This window comes from Amblyomma mixtum, chromosome 4 (assembly GCF_055824585.1).
Source record: "Amblyomma mixtum isolate Tamu chromosome 4, ASM5582458v1, whole genome shotgun sequence".
Lineage (NCBI taxonomy): Eukaryota > Metazoa > Arthropoda > Arachnida > Ixodida > Ixodidae > Amblyomma > Amblyomma mixtum.
Window position 1 is genome coordinate 12,344,910 of NC_143015.1, and position 17,466 is coordinate 12,362,375.

Genomic DNA, 17,466 nt, shown 5'->3' on the forward strand with positions numbered 1-17,466 from the left:
ACGGCGCTAACTTCCAACAGTGGTTTATTTCAGAAAGAAAGGTGATTTTTATAACGACATCACGACCAACACGCCGTGAAACCATGTGCTAGCAAAGCGTATCAGCCAGATATGCCAGCTCTTTCGCCATCAATGATACAGAGGGGGTACTAACACAATCATCTTTAAAAAGTGATATCCATTCCGCTTCTATGATTTCTCGTGTCAACCGGTTATTGTGCACTTTTAAAACCATGCATTGTTCAAGAAGCGGTATGCAGTGACACGACCGGCAGTGGGCTGACAACCCTTTTCCACGCATATCATCTACGTCACGCCCATGCTCACGAAGCCTATCATTCAGGCATCTGCCGGTTTGCCCTACGTACTGCTTACCACAGGAAAGAGGAATTTGATAAATGACATTTTCAATACAATTGACAAACTTTTTCCTATGTTTTTTCGTACAACCAACACCCTTTTTAGATTTTTTGAAATGTTTCGTACACAGATGACTCAGCTTCTTAGGCGCCGAAAAAACCACTCTGGCTGCCGAACGTTGCGCTATTTTTTTGAGATTATGAGAAAACTTATGAAAATAAGGAATGACGGCAACTTTCTCTTTCTTACTCGTGGCTTCCTGGTTATCCTGGCCTTTTTTATTGCAGACTTTCTTCAAAACACCTTCCGCCACAGACCAATACGGATCTCACCCCAATCCGCCTCCGTGGAGCGTCCCCTGAATTCGGACTCATTCCGGCTGCAACCAGGGCGACACAACCTCGGTCTTCGGAGGCACCAGCTGCCATGGCAACTGACACCACGCTCCCAGCGCACATCCTATGTCATCAGCCACGAAAACCCCCGTCGTTTCATGGCGACGTGTTCGAGGACGCCGAGGATTGGCTCGAGATCTTCGAACGTGTTGGCCCTTACAACGGCTGGAGCGACAACCGTAAGCTCAACAATGTCTATTTTGCGCTTGAAGAGTCGGCTCGGACATAGTTCGAAAACCATGAAGCTTCGTTTACGTCCTGGGAAGCTTTCTGCCGAAACCTAAAAGCAACTTTTCCAAATGCAGACCATCGAGAGCGAGCAGAAGCTGCTTTACACTCGGGCAACCAGCGGCACAACGAGAGTGTACGCATGTACTACGAGAACATGACCCGCCTTTTTAAGCGGGCGGATCCCAACATGACGGAAGACAAGAAGCTTCGTCATCTCATGCAGGGTGGCAAGCAAGAGCTCTTCGCAGGACTCGTGCGCAGCCCACCAAGCACTGTGGCAGAGTTCCTCACCGAGGCGGCCACTATGGAGAAGACGCTGGAACAGCGAGCCCGCCTGTACAATCGCGACGTCAACACCTTCGGGTCTGATCCCATCTCCATGCCTCCCGGTATCGACGCGACCTTTCTTCGCGAGCTGGTCCGATCTGTCGTCAGAGAGGAACTGCAGGCCTTCCGTATGCCGTCCGAGACGCCATCTTTCGCGCCACTGAGCGAAGTCGTCCGGGACGAGGTGCGCCTGGCAGCACAACAGCACCAAATTTCCGAGGTTCCTCCCCAGCATGATGCAAGGCCCACGCATGCGTCCGTCCTGCGCCAGGCCCCTGGGTACGACGTCACTGCTGCGACTCCAGCAGTGCTTTCACCGAGCTCCCCTCGTGGTGACGCTCCGCCAGCCTACCAGCCACCGCGAAAGAGTGAAGTGTGGCGTGCCCCGGATCGTCGGCCCCTCTGCTATCACTGTGGCGAGGCGGGTCACCTCTACAGGGCGTGCCCAAACCGCCGCGTGGGCCTGCGTGGTTTCGCGCCGGACGACCCGTGCCCGCAGAACGGGGAACGACCGCAGGAGATAGCATACCATCTGTCGTCGCGCCAGAACCACATCACGTCAGGCCACCAGGAGGCTCGATCACCATCGCCGAGACGCTGCCGTTCTCATGGGCATCACCGGTGGTCCTCGTGAAAAAGAAAGACAACACCTTGAGATTTTGTGCCGATTACCGCAAACTGAACAACGTGACAAAAAAGGACGCTTACCCGCTCCCCAGGATTAATGATGCACTCGACAGACTACGTGATGCCAGGTTCTTTTCCTCCTTAGATCTCAAAAGCAGCTACTGGCAGATAGAGGTGGACGAGCGAGACCGCGAGAAAACTGCTTTTGTGACGCGTGATGGTCTATACGAATTTAAGGTCCTCCCGTTTGGACTGTGCTCAGAGCCGGCCACTTTCCAACGCATGATGGGCACTGTCTTGTCTGGGCTCAAGTGGTAGACGTGCCTTGTATACCTGGACGACGTCGTCATTTTCTCGCCTACCTTCGAGCAACACTTGGAGCGGCTGCACACAGTGCTCCGGGCGCTCCAATGTGCGCAACTTACGATCAAGCCTGAGAAATGCTATTTCGGTTTTGAGGAGCTTCGTTTCCTCGGCCATGTTGTCAGCGCGCGCGGTGTACTCCCAGGTCCCGACAAGACCGCTGCTGTCTCCAGTTTCCCGCGTCCCACTCACAAAAAGACTCTTCGACGTTTTTTGGGACTGAGCTCTTACTATCGACGATTCGTCCAAGATTTCTCCAGAATAGCTGAACCCTTAACATTGCTGACCAGAGACGACACACCCTTCTTGTGGGGAAGCGACCAAGAGGATGCTTTCGTGGAGCTCCGCCACCGCCTGCAACGTCCACCGATACTCGCCCATTTCGATGACGCGGCAGCAACCGACATTCACACCGATTCTAGCAACGTAGGCCTTGGGGCGGTCATGGTACAGTGACAGGATGGCGCCGAACGAGTCATCGCTTACGCAAGCCGTACACTTTCGCGCTCGGAATCCAACTATTCAACGACTGAGAAAAAATGTCTTGCGGTAGTCTGGGCCATCACTAAGTTCCGCCCATACCTATAGGGAAGACCCTTTCACGTTGTCAGCGATCAACACTCGTTATGCTCGCTGGCCAGCCTAAAAGATCCATCTGGGCGGTTGGCGAGGTGGCGCCTCCGTTTGCAGTAGTACGACGTAGCGGTCGTGTACAAGTCGGGGCGGAAGCACCAAGATGCGGAGTGTTTATCACGCGCGACGGTGGACCTGGATTCCCCGGAAATCACTGAAGACTTCTCTTTGCTTGGTGCTGTTAGCGCAACCGATATGGCGAAGCTTCAAAGGGAGGACCCAGAGTTAGCGCCGCTCATCGAGTACCTGGAAGGCTGCGATGGTCCCCGCGTTCCTCGTGTTTTTCTTCGTGGGCTCAAATCTTTCACTCTGCAGAACGGCGTCCTCTACAAGCGCAACTTTGAGAGCAACACTGCAACATTTCTCATTTCTACTCGTAGCCCCGTCCCAGTTGCGACCTGATATCTTGAGCGCTTGCCACGACGAACCATTTGCCGGCCACCTGGGGGTCAGTCGTACCTTAGCGAGGATTCGGCAGAGGTACTACTGGCCAAGATTACTACTGGCCCAGATTACTTCCATCAGTGCGGGCATACGTCAAAACCTGTCGCGACTGCCAGCGCTGTAAGTCTCCTCCCTTCAAACGCGTAGCCATAGCTCCTCCGAAGACCCCTTTCCAACAAGTGGGAATGGACCTACTTGGCCCTTTCCCGAAATCATCCAGTGGAATACGTTGGATTGCTGTCGGGACGGATTATTTGACGCGGTCATCATCATCATCATCAGCCTGACTACACCCACTGCAGGACAAAGGCCTCTCCCATGTCTCTCCAATTAACCCTGTCCTTTGTCAGTTGCCGCCACTGTATCCCCGCAAACTTCTTAATCTCATCCGCCCACCTAACTTTCTGCCGTCCCCTGCTACGTTTGCTTTCTCTTGGAATCCACTCCGTTACCCTTAAGGACCAGCGGTTATCTTGCCTTCGCATTACATGCCCTGCCCAAGCCCATTTCTTCCTCTTGATTTCAACTAAGATGTCATTAACCCGCGTTTGTTCCCTCACCCACTCCTCCCTCTTCCGATCTTAAACGTTACACCTATCATTTTCCTTTCCATAGCTCCCTGCGTTGTTCTTAACTTTAGCTGAACCCTCTTTGTTAGCCTCCATGTTTCTGCCCCATAGGTAAGTACCGGTAGGATACAGCTGTTGTATACTTTTCTCTTCAGGGATATTGGTAAGCTATCATTCATGATCTGAGAGAACCTGCCATATGCGCTTCACCCCAATCTTAATCTTCTAGTTATTTCCCTTTCATGACCCGGATCTGCGGTCACTACCTGCCCTAAGTAGACATATTCTCTTACTACTTCCAGCACCTCGCTACCAATTGCGAACTGCTGTTCCCTTGCTAGGCTGTTGAACATTACTTTGGTTTTCTGCATGTTAATACTTAGCCCCACCGTTCTGCTCTGCCTGTCTAACTGATTGATCATGCTTTGCAGTTCTTGTCCTGAGTGGCTTAGCAAGGCAATGTCATAAGCGAATCGCAAATTACTCAGGTATTCTCCATTAACTCTCATCCCCAACTGTTCCCATTCCGGTCCCCGGAATACCTCCTGTAAGCAGGAAGTGAAGAGCATTGGCGAGATCGTGTCTCCCTGCCTGACACTTTTCCGGATTGGAATTTTATTGCTTACTTTATGGAGACCTATAGTAGCTGTGAAATCGTTATAAATATCTTCCAATATTTTGACATAGCACTCTTCTACACTCTGATTCCGCAATGCCTGCATGACAGCTGAGGTTTCCACTGAGTCAAATGCTTTCTCGTAAGCAAAAAAGGCTATATATAGGTGTTGGTTATATTCTACGCATTTCTCTATCACCTGATTGATAGTGTGAATGTGGTCTATTCTCGAGTATCCTTTACGAAATATACTTTAAGAGGGTTAACTGGTGAGATAGTTGGTTTTCAGACATAGTAAAGGATTTTTAGCGCAACGACACAACACAAGAAAGACAACAACACAGGCGCTTGTTGTTGTCGTGTTGTTGTCTTTCTTCTGTTGTGTCGTTGCGCTAAAATCCTTTATTATGTCCTTCACGAAAGCCTGCCTGATCATTTGGCTGACTAAAGTCCAAGGTTGTCCTGACTCTATTAGCGATTACCTTAGTAAATACCTTGTAGGCAACGGACAATAAGCTTATTGGTCTGTAATTCTTCAAGTCCTTGACGTCTCCTTTATTATGAATTAAGATAACGTAAGCATTCTTCCAAACTTCTGGTACTCTTGAGGTCACAAGGCATTGCGTATATAGGGTGGCTAGTTTTCTAGCACAATCTCTCCTCCGTCCTTCAACAAATCTGCTGTTACCTGATCCTCACCAGCTGCTTTCCATCTTTGCATTGCTCCTAAGGCTTTCTTTACTTCCTCCTTCGTTACTGGCAGGATGTCCCATTGCTGTGCTCGACTGCCTCCCTCAGTAACTTGATGATTACATTCTCTACTGTATAGATTTGTGTAGAACTCTTCGGCTAATTCAACTATCTCATCCATATTGCTGATGACATTGCCCTCTTTGTCTTTTAGCGCATACATCTGGTTTTTACCTATGCCCAGTTTTCTCCTCACTGATTGTAGGCTACTTCCGTTCCTTAGAGCATGCTCGATTTTCTTTATGTTAAACTTTCTTATGTCGGCTACCTTGCGCTTTTTTATTACCTTCGATAGCTTTGCTAGTTCTATCCTGTCTGTGGAGTTAGACGTCTTCATGCTTTGGCGTTTCTTAATCAGATCTTTAGTCTCCTGAGATAGCTTGCTGGTATCCTGTCGAACCATCCTACCACCTACTTCTCCGGCGCACTCTGTAACGATAGCTGTAAGATTATCGTTCATTGTTTCCACACTACGGTCGTCTTTTTCAGTTAAAACAGAAAATCTGTTTTGCAGCGACATTCTGAATTCTTCTACCTTCCCTCTTAATGCTAACTCGTTAATGGCCTTTCACTTCACCAGTTTCCTCCGTTCCCTCTTCAAACCTAAGCTAACACGAGACCTTATCATTCTGCGGTCGCTACATCGGACCTTACCGAGGACCTCCACATCCTCTACGGTGCCAGTGTGTGTACACAGTATGAAGTCTATTTCATTTTTAGTCTCACCATTGGGGCTCTTCCACGTCCACTTCCTGTTTGCTCGTTTGCGGAAGAAGGGATTCATAATCCGTAAATTATTTCTATCTGCGAACTCTACTAATAACTCTCCTCTACTGTTCCTAGAACCTATGTCATAGTCACCTACCGCCTTGTCTCCAGCCTGCTTTTTACCTACCTTTGCATTCAAGTCGCCCATCAGTACAGTGTACTGTGATTTTACTTTGGTCATTGCCGATTCCACATCCTCATAGAAGCTTTCAACTATCTGGTCATCATGGCTTGATGTAGGTGCGTAGGCCTGCACCACCTTCAGCTTGTACCTCTTATTAAGCATAATTACGATAGCTGCCACTCTCTCGTTAATAATGTAAAACTCGATGTTGCCAGCTATATCCTGATTAATGAGGAATCCCACACCTAGTTCTCGCCTATCTGCTAATCCACGATAGCACAGTACATGCCCGCCCTTTAGTACTGTATACGCCTCATCTGTTCCTCCTAACCTCACTAAGCCCTACGGCATCCCATTTAATACCGGCTAATTCCTCCAATAGCACTGCTACGCTAGCCTCACTTCATAAGGTTCTTGCGTTAAACGTTGCCAGGTTCAGTTTCCAATGGCGGCCTGTCCGGAGCCAGAGATTCTTAGCACCCTCCGCTGCGTCACAGATCTGACCGCCGCCTTGGTCAGTTGCTCCGCAGCCGCTGGGGATTGAGGGCCGAGGGTTAATTGGTTTATTCATAGAAGGTTGTGGCCAAGTACTACACCAGGGAGGCCAAATCCTGTTCTGGTGAGGAAGTGCGTTGTTGGTTCTGGTCACTAAAATCAGGCAGCACTCCAAGCCTGGTTACGCAATTTCATCGACACGCGGAGGTTTTTTTTTTTAATCCGGTGGAGAATTGCGTGGCACCGCGATTCGAACCCCGGTCCTCTTGCATGCGAGGCGGATGCTCTACCTCTACGCCATCGCTGCATCTCAGGCGGTACGCGTGACGCGGTACGCTAAGACAACGGCACTCGCAAACGGAACTGCTGTCGAAGTAGCTACGTTTTTTGTACACAATATCGTGCTGCGTCATGGTGCTCCTCCGGTTATCATTACTGACCGTGGAGCTGCTTTGCCGGCCCGCTTGACTCAGGCAGTCCTAGATGTGACCCACACCAGCCGTAGGCGTACAACAGCGTACCACCCACAGACAAATGGTTTGGTCGAGCGCCTTAACAGAACCCTAAGCATTCTGGGTTTTTTGCGCAAAAGACACGACACAAAAGAAACGAGGTAGACAGGACAAGCGCTTGTCCTGTCTACCTCGTTTCTTTTGTGTCGTCTCTTTTGCTCAAAAAACCCAGAATGCTTAGGCACCAACTAGCCTGCAAAAACATACTCGCAACAGAACCCTGGCCGACATGCTCTCTCTATATGCGGATGTGGAGCATAAAACATGGGACCAAATTCTCCCATACGTAACGTTCTCTTACAATACGGCCCTGCAGGAGACAAAGCGGCTCACGCCCTTCCAGCTTGTCGTCGGTCGTCCCGTTATTACTTCTTTGGATGCCATGTTGCCCGTCGACCCTCAGTGTGACCTAGAGCCAGATCTTGACGTCGCCACTTTTGTTCAGCAGGCTGAGGAAGCACGTCAACTGGCCAGGCAGCGAATACACCGTCAACAGCACGTCGACGCTGACCGCTACAATCTCGGACGGCGATTTGTTACGTACGAACCAGGCGACCATGTGTGGGTTTGGACACCAGTTCGTCGCCGTGGGTTGTCCGAAAAAATACTGCGCCGATACTTCGGACCTTACCGAGTTCTCCGCCGCATTAGCGACGTGACGTGCGAAGTTTCACCGGCAACCCCAGGCCGCCCATCGCGCAGACCACCGCATCCGGATGTTGTGCACGTCGTTCGTATGGAGCCGTACCACGACTGTCCTGCTGATTGTACTTGACGCTGAGTGCCGCCGTTTCTGTGTCGTCATAGCTGTGTACAACTTTCCGTGTCCAACCCATTTTCCCCTCGTATCGAGGCGATGCGCATCGAGGCGGTGCTGCAGAGGAGGGAGCAATGATACAGCTCAGAAGTGGAGGAATAAGAAGTGCTTCGCCATCTTGCTGGTCACCGCTCGGCAGACTGGAACAGTTCTTGTGTATCTAACTGTGTGCCGTGTAATATTCGTGACAATATTAGCATAGCCCCGCTGAGTTTGCACTGGAGTTTCGAAATCAAGCAACTTCGCAGGTGATGGTCAATAAATGCTAAAGAGCAAATATCCTAGGAAATGGGTATAAAAAGAAACAGTCAATGGAGCTAAGGAAAGCATAGGGAAATTTTTGTTTCGTGAAACTAATATTCCCCCATGCTCTTCTCGGCTTCACTGATTTTTGCTTTATTGCGACACAAGCCCCACAATTAATCAATACGATAATTAGTGCCCTCATACTACGTTAGATGGCAACAAAAAAAAACTGAATATTTTAACAAGTATATAAGTATCGCTCTTTCGATGAGGGCTTATGGGTAGGCAAAATGCTGAGAGTAAAACTATGAATGCCGTCCTATTAGGATTGGCAAATAGGCTATTCCCGAGCATGCAGACGGTTGAATTGGACGGTTGGACAGCCAGTATTGATTGTAGGATGGCAGACCACACAGTAATAAAGTAAAATATTTAAATGTAGCACTGAAAGGAAGGCCATTAATGAATGTGAAAAAAAGGTAGGCCGAAGGGCAATGCCGTTGGTGTTGCCTGATATTCCAGATAAGAAAGTCAGGATCAGAAAGAGTTAGCATGGGCCAAGTGCTGAAAACTGGCTAGGATGACTTGGATTCAGTTCAGGACAGTAGGATGCAAGCTAGAGCGTGAGCACTTTAGCATTGTTCTGTGAGTGATTTTATTGCATGCTTCCGCAAAGAGAGCAAGGTGCTATTATCATGGCACGAAGAATCACAATTTGTCTATCAAAGGAATGCTTTTCAAAAAGTGTGCCGATTTGAAAGGATGAATTCAATGGGCCACAAAAATTTAGCAGTGCGAGAGTACATAACATTTCTTCACGATTAGGAACACAAGCTAGTCACACGAATAGAGAAATAATTGCTGTGTGATAACTGGCAAGACGGTGGAGAGCGCTGGAGACTTCAGTCACATTCAGCACGAAGCAGCGCGTGCAGGATTCATCGACTTCGTAGTGGAAGGCGTGAGGCCGTTCTTAGATTTTTCCTACGGCATGTGCTTCTTCTTCTGAACGAAGCAGATCGCCGGAGATTTCCTCAGCGTCCCATGCTTGCCCTTTTATACCCTCCTTGAAGGTCGTGACGGCAGATGAGATTAAGAAGATTACGGGGATAGGGTGGCCACAGCTGGCAAAGAACAGGGTTAACTGATGCGACGTGGGAGGGGCCTTTGCCTGCAGCGGGCCTGATCAGGCTGATGGTGGTGAGGGTCGTCATTCTCCTCTCTCTTCCACCGGCCGGCGTGAATCTGTCCAAGTGGTAGTTTCTCTCCCCGTACCGCCAGCATGAATCTGTGGATGTGGAAGTTTCCCTCAAACACCAGCTTCATAGCTCTGGCGTGACGTGGCGAATGCTGACGTAGCAATCTCTACGGCGGTCCCGGAATACGGGTAGGCCTCGCAGACGGATTGTTCGCGCACACGCGGGTTGTGCTGGCCCGGCTGTTGCCCCACACACGGCGTACACATTAAGTCGGTTGCGCACGTAACATAATTTTAAAAAGAGCCAGTTGGATTTCACTGAAGCGTTGTTTTTGGGTGCTGCAGGGCAACGTGCTTGGCGGAATTCTTTATCTTAATATCATTAATACTCTTAGCAATAATTCTGACGAAGCACTACGCATGTTCTGGGTTGACTGCGTATCTGCAAAAAAATTAATAGCCCTGCCGACCAAATACGGCTAAACAACTCGCTCCAGACATGTGAAAATAATGTAACAACTCGCAAATGACCCAGAACCTAGAAGTGTCTGCACTATAAACAATCATCCACAACTCAGTAGTTATCAAACTACACAGAACATAGTCATCAATGTAGAAGACTTCAAGCACCCTTGGTGCGCAATGTAAAGACTTCAGGCACCTTGGTGTTCAATGTAAAGACTTCAGGCACCTTGGTGTTCAATGTAAAGATTTCAAGCACATTGGTGTTATAATTGCCTCGGAGTACGATTGAATCAACACGTGACGTACATTGCTACAAAGTGCATTCCTGTCTTTACACGATACAACGTTCCCATCGTCTTGCTGCGTGACAAACGAACCTCTGGGGTAAACTTCACTTCTGCGTTCTTTGATAGAATACACTAATAGAACAAACAGTACATTCACAAATTATACAGGGTGTCCACGCTAACTTTAGCCAAGAGTTACAAAATAAAATATTTGTAGTAGGCCAGGGAAACCACTTACATACATCTACCAACCGGCTTGCGCATCATAGGCAATTTTTTGTTTTGCAATTAATTAATTAACAATTAAAATAATTTTTCTAAATGCGTAAATATTGACTTTGGACGACAAATGTGAACAGCAAAGTTGGAGAGCACCTTCAGAAACCCCCATTCCACTTATTTGCGATAAAGAAAACCTCACGTGTATCTTTTTTCCGAGCTCCAAAGAAAGCCCGCGAAATACAAAAAGGTCACGTGACTAGCGCATTGGCGCGCCACGATTGTGCTGTTCTCAACCGTGGCTTGAGTGAACGAAATCAGCTGATGGCAAGGCGCGACGACCTCAATGCGCCGGCAGGCCGATATGTCAACGGTGGTTGCGGCGCCCGCGCGTGCCAGTCTGCAGGCGTGACGGTGCCGGTTGCAGCGAACCCACCGGGCATTGTGAGCTATTAAATGGCCAAAGGTGACAAACACAAATGCGACGAATTTTATTCGTCACTGAGAGGCAAAAGAAGATAGGCAAGTATGCCTATCCAGCGCCTCCTCTATTTATACAATACCAGCCGCATCGCCCGCTTCGCATTGGGAGCCGTCGGTACACCTCATTTCAGTTAGTTGCCGCGTTGCGGCGCTAGCCAGATGGTAGCGCTGCTTGCGTCATGCTTGCGTAGTGACGCGCGGTGGTGATAGCGCTTTCCTACTCCTACTCCTGGCGTCTGTCACGTTGTTGCTGTCTACCCCTTCTTGTGTAGCTCTCGCTTCATCCGTGGCGCGGCGCTTTTTCCAACCACAATCGGCTGGGGCGGCAGCTTTGCTCGCCTTTTGCAGAGGTGGCCTGTGGCGATCGCTCCGCGTATCCCTTGAGGATGGCGGCTGGCATACTTGACGCGCTGTTTGAGGTGCTTGCGCTACTTACTGCTCTTAGTTGCCAGACGAGCAGAGTGTTGTAAGTTTTAAGACTCGTTCGTTTCGTGGCACCATTGTTAACGAAAAATGCTTTGCGCGGGTAAATGTTGTGGTCCGCGACGCTGACGAGGTGTCCTCGCAGCAGCAGTAAAATGGCACCGGATAATTACCTGCAGCAAGGCTGCTGCTTTCAGTTTTGTGTGAAGAGTGGGCAATTTTAAGCTCGTTTATGTGGAGCTGAGGAACTTCGCTGCACAGACAGTACAAAAGAAGTTGACGTTTATGTGTATTTATTCACATATATTTACAACAATTTACAGTAATAGTATATGCAACTCTTTGTATATATAGCCATTTACATTTATAGAATTGGTGCCTATTTGCTTGTATTAGCAGGTATTTACAGCCTTAAGAAGTTTGCATTGTAGCGCAGCCACTTTTCTACGCACGAGGAGGAAAAAGCATTTCGTGCGCGAGCAGAGCTCAGCAACAATCAAAACGCACCTAACGCCCGGGTGGACACGTCAGTTCGTACGCCCTCGTGTGTTTGGTCGCCCTCTTTTGCGGCGCTGAACGACAACGCCGGTAGAAGAGACGCTGACGCGGCGCCGAAGAAACTCTGCTTTGCGGTTCGGCCTTTACGGTGACTGCCCCTGAACACGTGCTGAAGACGTCTTGATTTCCGTTTTATCTGCCTCGTTTTCTTCAGGCGCTTTTCTTTGTTTTGCATCGTTTTATTAGCGCTTGGTCGTAGTCAGGACCAGGCAGAACTTCCGATATGCTTTGGCAACAGCTGCTCCACCGTATATTTGCGAATGAAGTTCATTTTTCGCTTCTCAAAACAATAGTAGCTGCAGGCTGCCAAGGACAGAGAATAATCTTTGTCTAGACGTCGTAACAATGACAGCTTATCGTGACAAAAGTACAGCTACGACTTGAAAGCTATTGCTGCCTGGTAGTCTTGAAAAATGCCTTGTCATGAAGATTTGCCATGCGTTCTTTATTTCATTCTCCAATTTTCCTTACTGAACATGATTGAATCCAAAGCAAAAATAACATAACTTATTACTAAATACGTTTACCATCTGATTTCATATTTTCGCCAAGCAGTTTAAGTTCCTCTCCCGGAATGTTTCAGCGTTCTAGCGTAACTAAAAGACCGACATGATTCGGCAAAGCCGCCACAGCTTTCCGTCGCAATGCCAACGCCGCTGCGCCGCACTCTCTGCGACTTCTTTTAAAACCAGCGCCGGCAGCGGCTTCGCGATGAGCGGCTTCGCGATGAGCAGCGCCGCGATGAGCAGCGCCACGAACAGCGCGCTGAATAACGCGTACATACCTACAGGCAGCCTGCTGACCGTCAATAGAGTTACTGTATATAAAAGACCAACATGATTCGGCAAAGCCGCCACAGCTTTCCGTCGCAATGCCAACGCCGCTGCGCCGCACTCTCTGCGACTTCTTTTAAAACCAGCGCCGGCAGCGGCTTCGCGATGAGCAGCGCCACGATGAGCAGCGCCACGAACATCGCGCTGAATAACGCGTACATGGAGCATATACAGGAACTCTAACCGTGAAGTATGCAGAGCGCCGCCTAACGAAGAAAGAGAGAAGTGATAAAAAAATGGCCTCGTCCGCTTTCCGCTGTCTGGTGCCACCCAGATGGTACTCTCCCCCACAAACGCATAGCAGGCGCGAAGGCTAGCCGACGGGGGATAGTAGGAAAGGAGGACAGGAGAGGGTTTTGGATGGTCGGATCGGCCCTACTCGGCAGGCATTGTAAAAATAGAGGAGGCGCTGGCCTATCTATCATAGCTCACAATGCCCGGCGCGTTCGCTGCAACTGGCACCGTCACGCTTGCAGACTGGCTCGCGCGGGCCCGCAACCACCATTGACATATAGGCCTGCCGGCGCATTGAGGTCGTCGCACCTTGCCAGCAGCTGATTTCGTTCACTCAAGCCACGGTTGAGGGCAGTACAGTCGTGACTTTTTTTGTATTTCGCTGGCTTTCTGAAGACATAAATCTACGCAGGAGACAGGACACAGAAACGACGTAGACAGGACGAGCATAGAATAACAAGTTGTTACTGTACGCTCGTCCTGTCTGCATCTTTTCTGTGTCCTGTCTCCTGCGTAGTTTTATGTCTTCAGAATGTCTTGCCAACTAGCCTCTCATCACACACTTCTAGATTTCGCGGGCTTTCTTGGAAGCTTGGAAAAAAGATACACGTGAGGTTTTCTTTATCGCAAATAATTGGAAGGGGGGTTTCTGAAGGTGCTCTCCAACTTTGCTATTCACATTTGCTGTCTAAAGTGAACATTTACGCTTTTAGAAAAATTATCTTAACTGCTAATTAATTAATTGCAAAACAAAAATTTCCTATGACGCGCAAGCCGGTTGGTAGGTGTATTATGTAAGTGGTTTGCCTGGCCTACCTAAAATATTTTATTTTTTAACCCTTGGCTAAAGTTAGCGTGGACACCCTGTATAGTGTGCAGCGAAAAGCTGTCAGACTAATTTTCAATAAATACAGTCTTCAAAATCAACTACACTGCTGCTGAAAAAGAGCCTGCCTCGCAGCGATCGACACAATCCTGATTCATTGAGCTTACTTTTGTCTTCCTTTTCTTAAACGGCAGTACAAAACGTGATAAGACTAGATATCTAAGGCACTCTGAAAATTCGAGCAACCGCCCTGGTAAGCGTGCCTAACCGTGCTTCTTTGTAAAGCAATAAAGACTCCATCTTCGCTGTTTTGATTTTTACCTCCTGCTTCAGTATCACGTGAACCCGATCCTGCTACGGCCCCAAAATTGGGCGAACAGTGTGTATTAACTAAATAAAGTTATCGAATGTGTCCTAAATGACGGAGCGGCTATCGCGAGTCACACAAAATGAGTAGTGTCGTTCATCGCTTAGTTGTCTGCTCTAAATATTTTTGCTTCGATGGCGTGTCAGAAATTTCTGCCGCACCTGTCGTGGCCCCGCCAACACTATGGCGCCTAGGTGATAGCATATATGATATCAAGGGATTAGCTATTGAGTGCACATATGCGAGAGCTCCTGTCACGTAGTTTTTTTTATTTCAAAAGAGTGTTGTGAAGTGGAGAAAAAGAGCTACCTAATGTGTACCATGTTGGAAACAGTCAACACCTTCTTTTGAAATGTTCCCAGTCCTTTCTATTGCAGTTGCCCTTGAAGCTGGCAGGCAATAATTTGCCTAAATATCTCTCAAAAATTAATGAAACGGCATAAAAAAATACTATTGTCCCGTTGTAGTGACGGCAGTCCTGCGGTCAGGAAGACACCAACAAGACTTGCAAACGAAGCTCTTTATTTGGGCTGACTTGCGCCCGCAAAAGAACTGAATCACTCGGCGGCGGCGTAAGCAATAAACGTGCTTGTCAGTCGTCGAACTACGAATGCCCGCTGCTCGCGGCATCGTTCAATTTAAAGCCGGCAAGGAAACTTCGAGATAACAGGTCGAGATCATCTAGAGTTATCTGGAAACACGTAGATGCAGCTCTTCATTGCTGTGATCAATCGAGATTAGTCCGGTAGCTTCTCGCGTAACGAACAAAAATCATAACACCCCTTTCCTGCGGCCCTCCGCGAACGAACGGACACTACAATGATACGTGGCATTACTCCTCCTCCCAAAGAAGCATCGTGTCGATGCTTTAAATTGAAAATAAACACGGAGAATGCAAACTTCTAGTCCTTTAGCGTTCATAATATAACTTCAGGCGTACGACATGTACAACTTCCGGGCGTGTGCGGCGTCGCTGAGATGCTGTCGTGCCGATGGGGATGACTTCATAGTCGAGGTCACCGATGCGACGGAGAAACCTGTACGGGCCAACGTAGCGTCGCAGCCTTTTCGCTCAATCCACGGCGGTGAACTGGCGTCCATATCCAAACCCGATCACCTGGTTTGTAATGCGTGTCTCGTCGGCGCAGACTGTAGCGTCGGGCGTCGGTGTGCTGCTGGTCATGAATGCGAAGCCGCGCAAGTCTTCGGGCTTCCTCGGTGCGATGAAGGTAGGCGGCGACGTCGAGGTTGTCTTCGTGGGAAACGTGCGGGAGCTTTCCGTCGAGTGTTGTCATGGGCTTCCTGCCGTATACCAGCTGGATTGGGATAAACCTGAGAAAAAAACAGCGCAGGAACACGAACACAAGAAAAGAAGACGACGGGACAGGCGCTGACTAGCAACTGAAGGTTTATTGCACGGAACACGAAAAAATATACTCTACAAAACACCAGGAGCACGCATGATCGACGCCAACAACACTGATAAGATGTTACAATCAGCCATGATCTTCAAGAAACGATATCTCACAGTCATGAACGAGGACGGATGGGGTACTTACGCATGTGTTGTGGTTTTTCTGAATATGAAATGCTTCGCTAATTTCCCTAATTAATCTATCTTTGTGATTGTAAAAGACCTTTGAGTCGTTAAAAAGTGGAAAACATCGTTGGGCAGCAGGCGCGGACGTGTTACTACCACATTCTTTGTAGTGCAAGGCTAGGTTCGAGGAAGGGGCCCCTTTTGGTGTTGGTGTTAAAGCCAGACCATGTGTGCTGGTCTTTCATTCAGAGGTCAATGAAACCCTTGCTCACTTACCGTTCTGGCCATTCCAAGATAGTCAAATGTGGTATAGCTGTCTCTTGTTTAGCTTCTGCGATAAATAAGTCTTGCGTGCATGCTATCAGTCAAAGTTTTAGTCAACAAATTCAGAGGCTGAGGTCAGCAGGCTTTCGGGATGATGCTATAATACTGGCATGCAATAAAATACTTTAAAAAAATCAAGTCCTCTTGTAGGCACGAGACACCGGAGCCTTCAGGCCAGCTTAAAAAGAAATTCGCTGTCGTGCCCTACGTTCACCAGTTGTCCCACCGTTTAAAGCAGGTAGGCTGCAGATATGGGGTAGATGTGCTTTCTTCTGCACCTAATAAGCTGGGCAAAATTTGCGTCAGGGTTGATAGGGAAAGCAGAGAAGAAAAACAAAAAAGACAAAAAACAAAAACAAAAAAAGAGTGTGAAGTAAATTATGATTTAAAGTTCGTCCCTTGTGCCAAGGGTGTGGTGTACAGGGTTCCCTTCACGTGCGGCAAGAACAATATAAGCCAGACGGGAAGATACCTAAATTCCCGCCTGCGTGAACATGACACTTCTTTAAAAGGGGCCCTTTCTCGAACCTAGCCTTGCACTACAAAGAATGTCGTAGTAACACCTCCGCGCCTGCTACCCAACAATGTTTTCCACTTTTTCACGACACAAAGGTCTTGTACAATCACAAACACAGATTAACTAGATTAGCGATCATTCGTGCTCCTGGTTGTTTGTAGAGTATATTTTTTCGTATTCCGTGCAATAAAACTTCAGTTGCTAGACAGCACCTGTTCGTCGTCTTCTTTTCTTGTGTCCATGTTCCTGCGCTGTTTTTTTCTCAAGATGTACCAACTCGCTCAACTCGCCGTTTTACGGGGGTAAACCTGGTCGTCTCCTGGACGGCAGCATTATAGGCCAATATCACGTAGGGCAGAATAGAGTCCCACGTCTTGTGTTCGGCGTCGATGTACATGGAGAGCATGTCTGCGATGGTCTTGTTCAGACGCTCTGTGAGTCCGTTGGTTTGCGGATGATAGGCAGTTGTCCTCCGATGGCTTGTCTGGCTGTAGTTTAAAATGGCTTCCGTCAGCTCAGCTGTAAATGCCGTTCCTCTGTCTGTGATGAGCACTTCGGGGGCGCCGTGTCGCAGGAAAATTTCTTCGACAAAAAATTTTGCCACTTCTGTTGCGGTACCTTTAGGCAACGCTTTTGCTTCGGCGTATGGGGTCATGTAGTCGGTGGCCGCGATGATCCACTTGTTACCTGATGATGAAGTCGGAAATGGGCCGAGGAGGTCCATTCCTATTTGCTGAAAGGGCTTAGTTGAAGGTGGTATGGGGTTCAGGAGTCCGGCTGGTCTAATCGGAGAAGTTTTGCGTCGCTGACACTCACGGCACGTTTTCACATAAAGGGAAAAGTCGGCAGCTAGCCGCGGCCAATAGTACTTCTCCTGGATGCGGTGCAACGTGCGAGCAATCCCTAGATGCCCCG